Source organism: Anabrus simplex, chromosome 2 (assembly GCF_040414725.1).
Source record: "Anabrus simplex isolate iqAnaSimp1 chromosome 2, ASM4041472v1, whole genome shotgun sequence".
Lineage (NCBI taxonomy): Eukaryota > Metazoa > Arthropoda > Insecta > Orthoptera > Tettigoniidae > Anabrus > Anabrus simplex.
Genome location: NC_090266.1, coordinates 683,748,580 through 683,765,689, shown reverse-complemented (window position 1 = coordinate 683,765,689; position 17,110 = coordinate 683,748,580). Strand labels below are relative to the sequence as shown.

Genomic DNA, 17,110 nt, shown 5'->3' with positions numbered 1-17,110 from the left:
TCAATATTATTTTGAGAGAAAACAAAAGTACACATATGAGCCCATGGGTGCATTACCTTTATAGAAAGTAAGGAGCCCAAAATAATATTATTTCCTAAAATCTGTAGGCAAGTAATACATGTAACTTCTTAGAAGTATATAAGTTGATATTTTAAAATACTTTCTAAACCTGGAATGAAGTGATAGTTAAATATTTTCTACTGGTTGTTTGTGATGCCGATTTGTTCAACTATCTGCACCAACTCCACTGGCACAAAAGTTTCTAAAAAAATCAATGATTTTCTGGTTTTCATCAAACACTACTTGGCCCTCAGAGCCTGCCGCAGTTACCTGAAACTCTGGTGAAGAAAAGTAATTCATCCACCACGAAATTAGGGACAAAATAGCTTTTGTACACACCGTGTTTTTCTTCTTTAGTTTAGAAGGGGGCTCTGTTTCTCTCTCACATACAATATTTTCGGCACTCTCTCTATCACTCTCATTTTCAAAATCGCTTAACAATTCCTTAAAACGATTATCTCCATCACCACTTTCCGCTGTGGTTAATAACTGAAAGATTCTGTGATCCGAAATAACATCGCTGCAAGAGCAAATGAGTTGTTGTTCCGCCCTGTTTGTTTACATCACAGATGAACTCCACAGATGTCTACAAAAAACTCTAAGTTACTTCCCGAAGCTATAATCTATGATCAGTTAGTTCTACATAATGCCCAATAGATGGCAGAACATGTCAGAGATCAAATTCGCACTCGAAAGTGAACCGAGAAACTCAAAAAAATTAAAATTCTCGCGCACCGTCTATAGACGGGCGTAGCACTGGTGGACCGGCTGCGTCAGCCCGTCTATAGGCGGGCGTAGCACTCATCGGGTTAAACAAATAATATCAGATGTCTTGGAATGAAATACGACTAGTAACAAGCGGTATGCGTATCACCGTAACAGGTTCAAACTGGATAAGCTATGGAATGACGAGAAAACTAGCAGTCAGAAGGCGTTGTCCTCTGGTTTATGAGGGGACGTAGCCTGTTTAACCATGTTTTAAAGTGAAGTTCCTATTTGTTTTTAAGGTATATTTTATTCACAATTAGAATTAAGGAAGGTTCAACCTTTTCAATACAAAACGTGCTGTATAAGCTGTTCACAAAATATTATTTATTATAATATCAGAACCGGTTTCGACGCTTATTGTGTCATCATCAGCTACAAAAATCACAAATGGGCAAAGTACATATAATAAAAATTGCATAAATGACTCTTGCATGGCTGAATACAAATGATGGACTGCTTTTCTCCTTAAAGGCTAGAAGAAAATGAGTAAAATATGATGATGTGATGTGACACACAAAAGCGTAGTAGTTTGATGGGCGAGTATTGTGCATAAAATTGGTCTGAGGCTTTGAACATAAAAGTCTGAATGTGATAATAAAACGATGTAGTAAAAACAATGTAGTAAAATTGTCCACTCTTCTGTTGTTGTTCAATTAAGACACATAAGTCCAGGTCCGATGTTATATGAGGTTGGCGAGACCAACAAAAAGATTTTGTCAAGGCCGGGACACCTGATGTTAAGCGATTGAATAAGGTTGATCTTCAAATTAGTCTCAGCTCAACAAGGGTGGTGAATCTTAAAAGAAAGGAAAGAAAAACTAAGTTAGTGAAATGGAAATCTAAATGGAGTCGCGGCCAAGGATGATAGGATATGAGACTCGCCTTGTTCAGCGTGCTGTGTGTGTAGTGTGAAAAGAGTTGTGGACAAGTGAGATGGGTGTGACTGAGTAACGAAGGTAGAGTGAGAGGAATGGAAAGGGGAGGGGGGAGGGGGAAGGGGTCGAGGAGAGGGGTAGGGAGGCGGAGTTTAAGGCGGGTCAGAAGGGCGGAGTGGTAGTGGTGTGGGACGTAAAAGAGTGCTGTGGAGAGCGTGAAAGATCGATTTTCCTCCCGTGGTTTTTATACCTCTAAAGACTTCGATTAGGAAGTCGAAAAGGATATTGGATTTTTCTGAAATTTCGTTAAGATTTAAGTTAGGGTTAAAAAATTGGTCTAGGTGAATGAAACAGTTCTCCGTAACGTCGAGTAAAGGGCCTTTATTTATGTTTTTGAGAATTTCTAGGTCTTGTTCTATGGTAGTAAAATTATGCTTCAAGTCATGTATATGTTGGCCTGTTGCAGAAAATCTATTATATCTGATGGCATTGACGTGTTCGAAGTATCTAACTTTGAAGCTACGCCCGGTCTGTCCGATGTATGAGGAAAAACAGTTATTGCATTGAAAACGGTAAACACCTGACTTTGCGTAAATGTCGGATCTGTTAATTGATTTAGAATTGTGAACTATATCTATGTTTCTATTGCTGGTTCTGTACGAAATTTTAATATTATGTTTCTTGAAAACGTTCGTTACACTGTGTATGTTTTCGTTAAAGATGAAGGTAGCGAATAGGGCAGGGTTAGGTCTTTCTTTGGTTAATGTTGTCTTTAGTCTATGTTTACATTTGTTAATGATGCGTTCTATGAATGAGGTGTTATAACCGTTGAATTTAGCAATGGCTAATTGAACAACAACAGAAGAGTGGTTTTTACTACATCGTTTTATTATCACATTCAGACTTTTATGTTCAAAGCATCAGACCAATTTTATGCACAACACTCACCCATCAAACTACTACGCTTTTATGTGTCACATCACATCATCATATTTTACTCACTTTCTTCTAGCCTTTAAGGAGAAAAGCAGTCCATCATTTGTATTCAGCCATGCAAGAGTCATTTATGCAATTTTTATGATATGTACTTTGCCCATTTGTGATTTTTGTAGCTGATGATGACGCAATAAGTGTCGAAACCGGTTCTGATAATATAATAAATAATATGTTGTGAACATCTTATACGGCACGTTTTGTATTGAAAAGGTTGAACCTTCCTTAATTCTAATTGTGAATCTCAGTTCAATACGGGAAAATGAAGTTTTTAACGTATATTTTATTGTCAACCACACTTTCATTTTACTGACTGTTTTTATCTATCATTGCGTACTTTTAATATATTTTTATTTTGAATTAAAGATATGAAATTAAAGGGTTCAAAAGGTGAACTCCATATTTAATTTTCTTCGTTTTTATCATGTACCAATAATGAATTGGAACCATCACACTCAGAAGACGAGAACATTTTCATAAGATGAATTTTCCACTATAAATGAGAGCTACCAATAGCATGAGCACAAGAATGCTGCAGGGTGAAAGCTCCATGGCCAGCAGCCTGACTACAGTCAGCAGCATGGTGCTAGAGCGAACATCCACGTGCCAGTACCAAAGCTGCAGCATAAACGTGTCCTAATTCTCTTTACTTCTCTGTCATAATATAGCAGGTTCTTACTATTCCTTACCAAATTTAAAGGTACATACCTGTTTTCACATTCTTCAACAATTGGTTGAAACCTATCCCATCCCACAGAATGCAGTGTTCTCCTCAGAAATTTTCGTCAGCTGGGTGGCAGGAATGAGTAGCTGGGCAGGGAATACTACGTAAAAGATGAATATGATAAAATTTCAATTTATTCTTCTCAGCGCAGTAACAATAATATCACACAGGTAAACACATAATGTAGGCCTAATTGCAAAACTGAACTATTTTAGTGTTGTTCTCACAAACAAGACAAAACAGAGTATTTTGAACTTCTAATGTTCTACTGCCCGTTCATAATCATGTGACACCGGGGCTTGCCACTCAGTTGCTATGGAGTGCCATACGGGTTTGTGACGTCCTGCAGAATCCACAAGGCTCACGCACGACACTACATGATAGTCAAGCTAAACATTTAATCTCTGATGTATCTGATGAAATTATGCTGACAATAATGAAGATTTTTTTATTTAAACAAACAGTTTATCAGTACCGTATTTACATTTTAATTTGGAGCACCCAACGACTTAAATATGTATTAATATTATGAATTAATTACAGAATTGACAATGGAAAACCTGGACTAAAGGTTATGAAACAATGTCCCCCCCTCAATTTGGAAGTGAGTTTATAGTCAATGTAAAAAAATAATACATTTGATAATCAATTTTCAAGCCATCTCATCCACAATTGCAACTCTGACTTTAAAAGCATCCAAAAACATTTATACCATCATACATGCCCATGCCCCTACTAATGAAAAGAATTTTCTGGCAAAGACTAGGAAAGAAGGGGAAAAGTTTTGGTATCTCCTTGACCAAACAATAAACCAAGTAAATATTAACAAAGTTAAGATCGAGTTAGGGAACTTCAATACCCAACTCGGAAGAGAAAAGAAATACCGAGATATCATTGGGAAATGGTCTCCACATAAACATACAAATAAGAATGGCCAAAGACTTGTTGAACTCTGCAGAGAACACAAACTGATCTCAAAGTCCATATACTTCAAAAGGAGACCAAACTAACTTAGAACTTCAAAACATGGCAGCTGGACCATGTATTTAAAGAAAAATCCTTCCACAGAGAAATCTACAATGTTAAAGTATTAATAGGAGTAGATACAGGTTCAGATCATAACACAGTCAAAATCAAAATTAAGTTCACACCACTAAAGAAAGAAACCAAAATGCAATAAACAAAAGAGAACTTTGATCCACACCAATTAATTAGAAATGATAAATATAGAGAAGACACACAAAACATAAAACTGACGTTAACTTAGAAGAACTGGTTCCAATTCTCAGGCAACAAGATGAAAATTTAGCCCCATTGAACCCACGTAAAAGACATGCCTGGTGGAACTCAGAATGTGACAAAATTCATATAAAGATATCAGACATGGTTAAAATTTCGAACACACAAAACAGAAGAAAGTGTAACCAACCTCAAAAATATCACGAAAAAGTTCACACAAATTATCAGGCAAACCAAGAGACAATCACAGAAAGATCTAATCGACTCAACATACAAAAATTATCACAAAAACAATTCTAGAGACTTTTACAAAATTGTATTATTATTATTATTATTATTAATTATATACAGTCGTATCAGCACACACTTTTTTAAAACATAATCAGGTAGCAGGTAGGGACCCTCTTCGGAGGCAGCCCTACCCAGGGAGTGGCGCCCCTGCCTATGTGATTCCCAGAGCACACTGACCCGGTGTGTAACATCTGGTATGGGTCCCAGCTCAGGGTTACGAGTGAAGACCTCAACGGCATCTACGGCGGATAAGGTGGACTTCGGTACGGCGGAGATGGCGGAAGGGGCATATCCGTAGCGTCTGTACTCCAGAGGAGCGGCTACGAAAGGTGTCTGTCTCCATGTTAGGGGCGGCCTAATTTTGAACCTGGCAGTAGGTATAAAATGCCTTTGGGTGTGGCGAGCCCATCGTAACAATAGCCTATATGGACAAAGCAGATATGGAGCCTCGGAAAAGGTTAGGGCGTCCCCTGCTAAAAGCGACGCACAGCTCTTCAGGTGCTGGGGGAACTGTGAAAAATGGGCAACCAGCACCAAACTACATCAAAATTGCAACAGTTAATGTACTGACACTGACGGGAAAGACAGAAGAACTGGTTGACTTCATGATAGAAAAAGATATAGCCATACTTGGACTGTGCGAGTCCAAGAAGAAGGGTACAGGGGAGATCCCTCTGAGAGAAGGATACAGGCTGTATTACAGCGGAGGACCTGAAGCAAAAAATGGAGTGGCCATCATACTTAGAAGAGAAATCCAAGAATATCTGGAATATACAAAGTACGTCAGCGATAGGATGATGATGATGATGATGAGACTCCAGTTTGAAAATGGCGTGAAAGATCTATTTCAGTTGTATGCCCCACAAACTGGTTGCATAGATGAACATCTAGAGGACTTCTTAGAGGAAGTGGAGAGACAGATAGAAGATAAGGAAGTACTATTGTTGGGAGATCTAAATGCACAAGTTGGAATGGAAAGACAAGGAAAGGAAGATGTTGTAGGGCCCTTTGGATATGGAAATGTAAATCCAGAAGGCGAGTTGTTGGTGGATTTTTGCATGAGGAATCAAATGATTGTTGGAAACACCTGGTTTAGGAAGAAGAACAGTCAGAAGATTACAAGGTATGGCTGGGGAGACAGACGGACAAAGACCATGATTGATTATATAATCATAGAGAAAGAACACCGGAAGAACCTTGTAGATAACAGCCATGCCTGAAGAAGCCTTTGGTGGAGATCATAGAGTTGTGATAGGAAAATTGAAAGTTGGAAAGATTGAAAAACCCCAATTAAGAAGAGAGAAAAGAATTAAAGTATGGAAGTTGAAGGAGAAAAGCATACAAGAAGAATTTCAAAGGGAAATAATACCCTTGGTACCCAGGACAGAGGTGGGGAATGTTGAAGAGGAATGGAAAAGATTTAAGGAAGCACTGGTTGGATGTGCAGAAAAGGTTTGTGGTAGAACATCAGGAAATGTGAAAGACAAAGAAACACACTGGTGGAATGATAGGGTAAAGATTAAAGTGAAGGAAAAGAAAATGGCATGGAAAGCATGGAAAACATCTAAGACTGAAGAAAGTAGAAGAAAATATGTGGAGGCAAAGAATTTGGCCAAGAAAGTAGTGGAGGAAGAAAAGAGGAAAAGCTGGGCCTTACTCACACAGATTTTGAGAGATGATACGCAGGGCAGCAAGAAATTACTGCATGGTATCTTAAGAAACAAGAGAGATCAAGTAAACACCAGATTTGTGAAGGATGAAGGTGGCATAATTTTAACAAAGCCAGAAGAAATAAGAAATAGATGGAGAGAGTATTTTCAGAAGCTGCTGAACATAAGAACGGATGACAGTCATTCAATGGACGACCAGGAAAGGCAATTAGTTGACGAAGAAATGGATAAAGAAATTACAATGAATGAAATTGAAATGGCAGTAAGAAAGATGAAGAATGGAAAAACTGCTGGAATAGATGAAATTTCAGTGGAGATGATAAAGGCAGCTGGAGCTGTAGGACTGCAGTGGACATATCGGGTTCTCAGGAATGTCTGGGAGAATAAGGAGGTCCCTGAGGATTGGCAAAAAGGAATAATCATCCCAATTGTCAAGAAAAGTGATAAGAAAGTTTTGAAGAACTACAGGGGAATTACTCTAATATCCCATGTTGCTAAGATAATGGAAAGGATACTGGAAATTAGAATAAGGTTGAGGGTTGAGAAGCAGATACAGGAAAATCAGTTTGGTTTCAGAAGTGGAAGGTCAACAATAGAGCCCATTTTCATTATGAGACAACTAATGGAAAAGCATTGGGAGTACGGAAATGATATGGTGATGACATTCATTGATATTGAAAAGGCATATGACAGTGTCCCTAGGACGAAAGTTTGGGACAGTCTGGTGCAAAAAGGAATTGGACAGGGATTAATAAAAATGATCATGGCATTGTATAAGGAATGTTGTAGTTGCGTGCAAACACAAGTTGGCAGGACAAGTTGGTTCAAAATAACTAGTGGGCTGAGACAGGGAAGTGTTCTATCACCAATTCTGTTTACAATAGTAATGGATGACATCATGAGAACAGCAAAAGCAGCATATGGAGGAAGAGAAATGAACATGATGTTATTTGCAGATGATATTGTAATTTGGGGAGAAGACGACAGGAAGGTTCAAGAACAGTTGAATGTGGTGAATGGGAAGATTGAAGAATGTGGATTGAAAATAAGTGTAGAAAAGAGTAAAACTCTTGTTATGACTAGAGGGGAGAAAGAAGGGAAAGGTCAGATTAGACTTACAGACAAGCCCCTGGAAGTAGTGGAAACGTTTAAATACCTGGGGAGTGAATTAATGGAGAATGCTCGACTGGGTGCTGAGATTAGTAAAAGGATTCAAGCTGGAAGTTGTTTCTATCATAGTGTAAGAAATATGTTATGGGACAAAGATGTGCCAATGGAAGCGAAGGATACTATGTACAAGATGTATTACGTACCCATAACAACTTACGGAGCAGAAACTTAGACAATGACAAAGAAGGTTGAGAGTCGAATACAGGCAGCCGAAATGAAATTCTTGAGGAGTATGATACAGAAGAGTAGAAGAGACAAAATAAGGAATGAGAAAATCCGGGAAGAAATTGGAGTGGAAAAAATGAATGATAGAATAGAGAAGAGCCGACTAAGATGGTTTGGGCACATAAAGCGAATGAGCGACGAAAGAATGCCAAAAAAGGTGATGGAAATGCAAATCCAAGGAAGGAGAGGCCGTGGACGACCACGATTGAGATGGAAGGATACCATCCAACGCAGCATTATAGAAAGAAACCTGGACTGGGACAGTGTTGGAGGAGGAGTGGTGGAAAGACCGAAGAAAGTGGAGAGGAACCATATTTGCCCCTACCCGGCTACAGCTGGATAAAGGGAAATGATGATGATGATGATGATGATGAATCAGTTTTCGGACACTAAGGTCCATCATCAGTGTTAAAATTTAATTCCACATGAGTGTGTTGTCAAAATTGGTTAAAATTAGTTTAAAATGTACTTTTACAAAATGTTCAATCAATCAATCAATACTGATCTGCATTTAGGGCAGTCGCCCAGGTGGCAGATTTCCTATCTGTTGTTTTCCTAGCCTTTCCTTAAATAATTTCAAAGAAATTGCAAATTTATTGAACATCTCCCTTGGTAAGTTATTCCAATCCCTAACTCCCCTTCCTATAAATAAATATTTGCCCCAGTGTGTCCCCTTGAATTCCAACTTTACCTTCATATTGTGATCTTTCCTACTTTTATAAACGCCACTCAAACTTATTAGTCTACTAATGTCATTCCACGCCATTTCTCCGCTGACAGCTCGGAACATACTACTTATTACAAGTGATGAAAATCATCTTTCTGTCTGTATTGAAAATTTCGCTAAGTATATAGGAAAAAATTTTAAAATTTTACTTCCACCTATTCAATACAATACAAGATATTGACATCCAACTTAAAACATTTTCCAGAAGTGAGACATGTTTCGCCTCATATTTTGAGGCATCTTCAGTCACTAATCAAAACCTTATTCTGTCAGATAACATTTCAAACATTCTATAGCTATTGTACAAATGTTCATGAAATAACTAAAACTCAATTGTAATGATAAAAACATGTGTTGTTCACTTGATGAAAAAGACGTCATAGGATGGTACAGTGGTACAGAAGATGGCTTGAAGCCTTAGTCAATATTAAATTTTAAATACCGGTATATAGTTGAAAGCATATAAAATCATTTCATTAAAAATATACAATGCATTCAAATGATATTAAAATAGTAGGATCTTAAGTGGTACATTCAAAAATGGAGGTGTCTTACAATTATGAGTGGCAGCTGATGGTTTAAAGCCGTAGTCAGAGTTTGATGCATAAGTATGAGGTAAAAGAATATGAAAAGGATTACATTAATAAATATAAAAGATAAGGAAAAACATTCCAAAATGCTGGGCAAATGTTGAAGACTCCAGCGTATATTTGCCCGTAATGTTTGAAGGTCAAACAGTTCAAAGATAGTTTATAGTTCAAAGGTTGTTTCTAGAATAGTTCAGCAAGATTGTGTAGACATAAAGTTTAGAGTTGGCTTGAATTTATTTCGAGTCATCGGTGTAAGTTTGTAGAGAATGATGATATGCAGTTATTCTCTGCGTTGGTAAAATTTGACTTGAGGTTGAATGGCTGTTGTTTTCATAACTGATTGACGATATATTTTCAAAGTGTTGAAATTGGAAAGATTTTTTTTTATTATCTTATTGACGAATGCTGTGAAGGTTTGATGTGGCTGTTGAAATAAAGTTGTAGATTGGTTGGTTCTATGGCGTTGTCGGCCTGTTTGACTTCTTTGAAAGCTTCAAGCCATCTTCTGTACCACTTTACCATTCTATGACGTCTTTTTCATCAAGTGAACAACACATGTTTTTATCATTACAATTGAGTTTTAGTTATTTCATGAACATTTGTACAATAGCTATAGAATGTTTGAAACGTTATCTGACAGAATAAGGTTTTGATTAGTGACTGAAGATGCCTCAAAATATGAGGCGAAACATGTCTCACTTCTGCAAAATGTTTTAAGTTGGATGTCAATATCTTGTATTGTATTGAATAGGTGGAAGTAAAATTTTAAAAAAATTTCCTATATACTTAACATACTACTTAGTCGAGCAGCTCTTCTTCTTTCTCTCAATTCTTTCCAACCCAAAGTTTGCAACATTTTTGTAATGCTACTCTTTTGATGATTCTAAAAGGAGTATTAATACATACTAAAGCTGGTAAAGAGACGTAGGGAAAATTTATCGGGTGTCAAACAGTTCAAACTTAGGATAACGAAGAAGAATGTAGTTAATAACTTAGAATGGAGTTTAAACACAATATTTAAAAATTGGTGAAGAGACGTTTCTGCTGTTCACATCAAGTGGGGTTTATAATAAATGTGAAGTGATAAAACTGTAGTCTTCTAGAAGCATGAGAGTAGAAGAGTGCTTGAAGGTAAGTTGCTGTGTTAAATGTTAGCAGGAAGGAACGGCTGTGGTCTCTTGTGTAGAGTCGTAAGGGAAGTCTGCAACAATAGGAGATTTACGTGTTAAAGAATGAATTTCAATGAATGGAGAGTTTAAAGAGAAATCGAAGTGTGAAAAACCACATACCTCTTTATTAACATTGAAATTGGTTGACGTAAAGAAGATTCCGAGAGAAAACGTTGTGTATAAATTTACGAAAATTTGTATTTTTTTTTTTTTTTTTGCTAGGGGCTTTACGTCGCACCGACACAGATGGGACTTATGGCGACGATGGGATAGGAAAGGCCTAGGAGTTGGAAGGAAGCGGCCGTGGCCTTAATTAAGGTACAGCCCCAGCATTTGCCTGGTGAGAAAATGGGAAACCACAGAAAACCATTTTCAGGACCGCCGATAGTGGGATTCGAACCTACTATCTCCCGGATGCAAGCTCACAGCCGCGCGCCTCTACGCGCACGGCCAACTCGTCCGGTATTTGTATTTGAGACTTTATTAAGGCCTGATATTAAGAATTTCATAACTACTGTCAACCATTTCGCACATTTCCAACATTTCCTTCACATTCATATGTAATTTAATTACAATCAGGTACCTGATTATTCAACTTTCAGTTTGAGATTTAAGGCTGAAGATGCCCTTAATTAAAGGGCGAAACACGTTCCTTTAATTTTATTTTATTCATTATCTCATTTTATGTATTGAACAGGTGGAATCAATAAACTTTTATATTTATTTCACTTCATTGTACATTTCAATACGGACCTAAACATGAAAATTATAACTTGTAACATACTACTCAGTCAAGCACCTCGTCTACTTTCTCCCAATTGTTCCCAGCCCAAACATAGCAACATTTTTGTAACGCTACTCTTTTTCCGGAAATCACCCAGAACAAATCGAGCTGCTTTTCTTTGGATTTTTTCCATTTCTTGAATCAGGTAATCCTGGTGAGGGTCCCATACACTGGAACCATACTCTAGTTGGGGTCTTATCAGAGATTTATATGCCCTCTCCTTTACATCCTTACTACAACCCCTAAACACCCTCATAACCATGTGCAAAGATCTGTACCCTTTATTTACAATCCCATTTATGTGATTACCCCAATGAAGATCTTTCCTTACATAAAACACCTAGATACTTACAATGATCCCCAATAGGAACTTTCACCCCATCAACGCAGTAATTAAAACTGAGAGGACTTTTCCTATTTGTGGAACTCACAAACTGAGTTTTAACCCAGTTTATCAACATATTTATTATTACTTATTTATTACTCTATTTATTACTCTATACAGGATGCCAACGGCCGTAGCCGTGTTGAAACACCGGATCCCGTGAGATCTCCGAAGTTAAGCAACATTGGGCGTGGTCGAGAAGTGGATGGGTTGCCACGCGCTGTTGGTGGGGGGTAAGGGAATGGAGGAGCGGAAAGGAACTGGTCACCCTACCGTACGTAAACTCCGGCTCAGGCACACCTCTGTGGAGGTTCGGACCTGCCTTCGGGCAGAACACACCCTTACCTTACCTCTACAGAATAACATCATCCGCAAAAAGCCTTACATCTGATTCCACTCCTTTACTCATATCATTTATATATATAAGAAAACATAAATCTCCAATAATACTGCCTTGAGGAATTCCTGTATTCATTATTACAGGATCAGATAAAGCTTCACCTACTCTAATTCTCTGAGTTCTATTTTCTAGAAATATAGCAACCCATTCAGTCACTCTTTTGTCTACTCCAACTGCACTCATTTATGCCAGTAGTCTCCCATGATCCACCCTATCAAATGCTTTAGACAGGTCAATCGCGATACAGTCCATTTGACCTCTTGAATCCAAGATATCTGCTATATCTTGCTGGAATCATACCAAACTGCCTTCTATCGAACCAGTTATTAATTTCGCAAACATGTCTAATATAATGAGTAAGAATGCCTTCCCAAAGTTTACATATAATGCATGTCAAATTTACTGGCCTGTAATTTTTAGCTTTATGTCTATCACCCTTTCCTTTATACACAGGGGATACTATAGCAACTCTCCATTCAACTGGTATAGCTCCTTCGACCAAACAATAATCAAGCAAGTACTTCAGATATGGTACTATATCCCAACCCATTGTCTTTGGTATATCCCCAGAAATCTTATCAATTCCAGCCTCTTTCCTGGTTTTCAACTTTTGTATCTTATTGTAAGTGTCATTGTTATCATATGTAAATTTTAATACTTCTTTAGCATTAATCTCCTTCTCTATCTTGAGATTATCCTTGTAACCAACAATCTTTAAATACTGCTGACTGAATACTTCTGCCTTTTGAAGATCCTCACATACACACTCCCCTTGTTCATTAATTATTCCTGGAATGTCCTTCTTGTAACCTGTTTCTGCTGTAAAATACCTATACATACCCTTCCATTTTTCACTAAAATTTGTATGACCACCAATTATGTTTGCCATCATGTTATCCTTAGCTGCCTTCTTTGCTAGATTCCATTTCCTAGTAAATTCCTTCAATGTCTCCTTACTTCCACAGCCATTTCTAACTATTTCTTTCCAGTCTGCACCTCCTTCTTAGTCTCTTTATTTCTCTATTATAATAAGGTGGGTCTTTGCAATTCCTTACCACCTTTAAAGGTACAAACCTGTTTTCACATTCCTCAACAATTGCTTTAAACCCATCCCAGAGCCTGTTTACATTCTTATTTACCGTTTTCCACCGATCATAATTACTTTTTAGAAACTGCCTCATGCCTACTTTATCAGCCATATGGTACTGCTTAATAGTCCTACTTTTAAGACCTTCCTTTTTATCACATTTATTTTTAACTACCACAAAAACAGCTTCATGATCACTAATACCATCTATTACTTCAGTTTCTCTATGGAGCTCATCTGGTTTTACCAGCACCACATCCAGTATATTTTTCCCTCTAGTTGGTTCCATCACTTTCTGAATCCGCTGTCCTTCCCATATTAACTTTTTTGCCATTTGTTGGTCATGCTTCCTGTCGTTCGCATTTCCTTCCCAATTGACATCTGCTAAATTCAGATCTCCCGCTACAATCACATTCCTTTCCATGTCATTTCCCACAAAGCTGATTATCTTATCAAATAATTCTGAATCCATGTTAACGCTACCCTTTCCCAGTCTGTACACTCCAAATATATCAAGTTGCCTATTATCTTTAGAAATGAGCCTCACACCTAGAACTTCATGTGTGTCATCTTTAACTTTTTCATAGCTTACAAATTCTTCTTTCACCAGAATGAATACTCCCCCTCCCACCATTCCTATCCTACCTCTACGATATACTCTCCAGTTCCGTGAGAAAATTTCTGCATCCATTATATCATTTCTCAGCCATGATTCAACTCCTATTACAATATCTGGTAAATATATATCTATTAAATTACTTAATTCTATTCTTTTCTTTACAATACTTCTACAGTTCAACACTAACATTTTTATGTCATCCCTACTTGATTTCCAGTTCCCTGTTCCCTTATCACCGCTCCCTAGGCCACCCTGTTTCCCTGAATGTACCTCCCTATTACCCTTCCAAACAAATTTCCTAACTTGTACGTAGCACTACGGTTTAAGTGAAGGCCATCTGAGCGCAGATCCCTATCTCCCACCCACCCATTGGAAGACAACTACAAAAATTTGCCCCTCCCACGTTAATGCTGAAAAGTGAGGATGGAAATAAAACACACAATGAGAAGACATAATGACAAGATAGGTTTCATCCACTAATAGAGCCTTTTCTGGTGTTTTTATTCTGTGCAGATTGCTAACGAAAGCTGCAAGTTATGAATTCTGGGAATGATGTTGTGTCTGCCAATGGCAGAGCTAGTAGCAGGTCGGCTATTGGACAATGGCATGTGCAAACTTTCATTAGGCCATTTAAGGAAATGTACCTTTTTCGGCAGGCAGGTGGGTCCCTGGCATTCATAATGAACACATCTCTCTTCTAAAAGCATTTTAAGCTACAATTCATATATATGTATCTCCTCGCGAACTTGTGTGTTACATACTGGAGTGCCTACACAAGGTTTGTACCAACAGTGTTTGCAATGGAAGATGGCATGCGTTTTACCAGTAATCTGCAGGTTTGCAATAAGCTGTGATGATATAATCTGTATGACATCACACCAATTATGTGGCAACCTAATTTGTCAAAACCTAAATCCCCTGAATGATTACAAGTGGGACATCGTTGGAGAGAGATTAATAAACATACCTAAAAAAAATGAGATTCCATAAAAGCAACCAACACCCAAGTAATGACCAACATCAATAACAACCATGTGATTTGTGCCTGTCAAAGCTTCCGGTCCCGTACTGAAGCCAATGTTGCAGCTAAAGATGAAATGAAATGGCGTATGGCTTTTAGTGCCGGGAGTGCCCCAGGACAAGTTCGGCTCGCCAGATGCAGGTCTTTTGATTTGACGCCCGTAGGCGACCTACACGTCGTAATGAGGATGAAATGATGATGAAGACGACACATACAACCAGCCCCCGTGCCAGTGAAATTAACCAATTAAGGTTAAAATTCCCGACCCTGCCGGGAATCGAACCCGGGACCCCTGTGACCAAAGGCCAGCATGCTAACCATTTAGCCATGGAGCCGGACGCAGCTAAAGATTATTACACAGAATAAACCTGTACTCCAACAATTACACCATATGTGCACAATGGTTTAAATCAATACATTTTCATACTGTTTCTAATGAGTACTCAAACATCTTGTTCATCTTATAATCTGTAAGACGAATAGTAGTACGTTATCCATGTTATCCAAATACTATCAGTATGTATGTAAACTGGATAAGCCAAATCAGAACATTCTTAGTAGTGATTTTCACCTTTATATATTTCCTGAATCATAGTAAACAGTGAGGACTACAGTCCAGTGGTACAAAATTTGCAGCGCCGACAGAACTAGGAAAAGGACAGGGTGAGGAGGAGGTGTACTTACAGATGCAAAAGTATATTATCCACCCTGGAAACAAATGTTTCGAAGGTTTATTTAAAAAATTACTAGTTCAAGTAAATTTTGGCATATTTGCTGTATTTAAAAAGGACCATCTCTTCCAAGATCGGAGATCCATTCGGAGAATTTTGAATGACTGAAATCTCATGAGGAGATGCATTATGGTAACAATCACAAGTAAACTTGTGTCCTCGTCCTGAGGTGGTGCAGCTCGTTTCACGAACACTCCCATTGGAGGCGAGCTGCATGTAAAATTTTAACCATTCTTAAATTTCTGGCAGTACTGGGAATCAAACCTGGGCCCCCAAGGAAGGCAGCTAATAGTGTTAACAGTTATGCTACGAAGGCGGACAATAATCAACACAGCGGATTTTAACAAACCATCAATATGTCAATCAACCAATATATTCATATCATTCAGTGTTGAATTCTAATAGTAAAAGAAATTTTGAATTTTGTATCAGTCAAACAATTAAAACTTTCTTCAGCTTAACCCAGTTATTTCTGGGGTCGCTGGAGCCACCCAAGCTCATTTTGGGTTTGGCCGGTGGTTTAAGACCGGATGCCATGCCATGTGATTCTTGAGATAGAAATCTCAACCCAGGACTGACTGGGATTCAAACCCTGAACTTCTGGGTGGGAAGCTAACATCTAACTCACTGAGCTAATCACAGCCCCCCCGAGGAGCACTGATCCCCTACCGTCTGAGGATGCTCCAAAATAGAATTCCAGGTAACTTAAGACCTTGGGATATGAAGAGAAGCTTATAATTTTAAGGCAGCAAATTTAAATGTCTGCAAACTGGACTAAGAAATATGACCTGGGAGGCATTACACGAATACACCGTTGTCGATAATGCACTACACTCATTTTACACTGACCTTTACTCTGTAATAAATCTATCCGTTGTCAAAACATGCAGGAAAGGCTATGAAGTACCACATTTGGTTCAAAGATGATGTAGGGAAAAAAAAAAAAAAGAATAATTTAGAAAAAGAACACATTTCAAAATATTGTAATGGGCACAGTAAAATAGAAGAAAAAACGTTATATTTAGCAGGATTAACCATCTGATATAAAAGCAATTTTTTATTTAAATCTGCCGGCCAATACTACGTAAAATTGTATTGAAAATTAATCATACAACAAAAATGTAATGCCTTTTTCAGGGTAGGCCCTAGATTCAATTAGCCATACCTACAGAACTGTAAATAAAGGGAAATTCAAGATATAAAGGGTGCAGAAAGCAAACCTATATAAAAATCATCAACTTTACAGGAGACAGGAAAAAAAACTATTGCTTTTTTCCCCATTTGTTTGACGTCACACACACACAGGTCTTATGGTGACGATAGGACAGGAAAGTGCCAGGACTGGGAAAGAAGCGACAGTGGCCTTATTCAAGGTACAGCTCTAGAATCTGCCTGGTGTGAAAATAGGTCAACACGGAGAGTAATCTTCAAGGTTGCCGACAGGGGGGGTTCGAACGCAATCCCATAGCTAAGTGCCTCAAACCGTGTAGCCAATCAGCTCGGTAATTTTTCAATTGTATAGTATGATTTGAAGGAGGAAGTATTCGAAGAAACTGACACAGCTGATTCATCAAAAAATCCT

The 17,110-nt window shown here is 38.1% G+C and overlaps 1 protein-coding gene across 2 annotated transcripts in view; it reads right to left on the bottom strand.

Moving 5' to 3' along the window:
* The window catches only part of Acph-1 (Acid phosphatase 1), a 261,970-nt gene that overhangs the window by 244,522 nt on the left and 338 nt on the right, over positions 1-17,110 (bottom strand). The window contains exon 2 of one of the 2 annotated variants that reach the window (XM_068226254.1): positions 3,405-3,520. The exons of the other annotated variant lie outside the window; for it this stretch is intronic. The gene's annotated coding sequence lies outside the window, so the exon portion shown is untranslated. The remainder of the gene's footprint in view (positions 1-3,404; positions 3,521-17,110) is intronic. 2 annotated transcript variants of the gene reach the window in all.